Raw genomic sequence first — 767 nt, forward strand, 5'->3', positions numbered from 1 at the left:
TATATATATATATATATATATATATATATATATATATATATATGTATGTGTGTGTATATGTTTGTGTGTCTATGTTTGTCCCCCAACATCGCTTGACAATTGATGGTGGTGTGTTTACGTCCGCGTAACTTAGCGGTTCGGCAAAAGGGAGTAATAGAATAAGTAGTAGGCTTACAAAGAATAAGTCCTGGGGTCGATTTGCTCGACTAAAGGCGGTGCTCCAGCATGGCCGCAGTCAATGACTGAAACAAATAAAAGTGTAAAAGAGTATATATATACATACACATAGATATACGCATCAGAATATAAGTATATGTATTTCTATACTGTTTTACTCTTTTACTTGTTTCAGTCATTTGACTGCAGCCATGCTGGAGCACCGCTTTTAGTTGGAGAAATCTACCCCATGACCTATTCTGTAAGCCTAGTACTTACTCTATCGGTCTTTTTGCTGAACTGCTAAGTTACGAGGACATAAACAGACCAGCATCGGTTGTCGAGCGATGTTGGGAGACAAACACAGACACACAAACATATACACACATACATACATACATATATATATATATATATATATATATACATACACACATACACACACACACACATACACACACACACATACACGAAAAAGTGATACAAATCAGTATGCACACACACAAACATGGAGATACATGTATGTGCGCTTCACATAAATGAATACATATGAAGAACCACACACACACACACACACACACACACACACACACACACACACACACACACAC

The 767-nt window shown here is 37.0% G+C and overlaps 1 protein-coding gene across 6 annotated transcripts in view; it reads left to right on the forward strand.

The window, feature by feature from the left end:
* Positions 1-767, forward strand: part of LOC128250541 (uncharacterized) — a 24,040-nt gene that overhangs the window by 21,153 nt on the left and 2,120 nt on the right. Inside the window, exon 1 of one of the 6 annotated variants that reach the window (XR_008266569.1) lies at positions 305-418. The exons of the other annotated variants lie outside the window; for them this stretch is intronic. The gene's annotated coding sequence lies outside the window, so the exon portion shown is untranslated. Of the gene's footprint in view, positions 1-304; positions 419-767 lie in introns of those variants that run through there. 6 annotated transcript variants of the gene reach the window in all.

Source organism: Octopus bimaculoides, chromosome 22 (genome assembly GCF_001194135.2).
Source record: "Octopus bimaculoides isolate UCB-OBI-ISO-001 chromosome 22, ASM119413v2, whole genome shotgun sequence".
Lineage (NCBI taxonomy): Eukaryota > Metazoa > Mollusca > Cephalopoda > Octopoda > Octopodidae > Octopus > Octopus bimaculoides.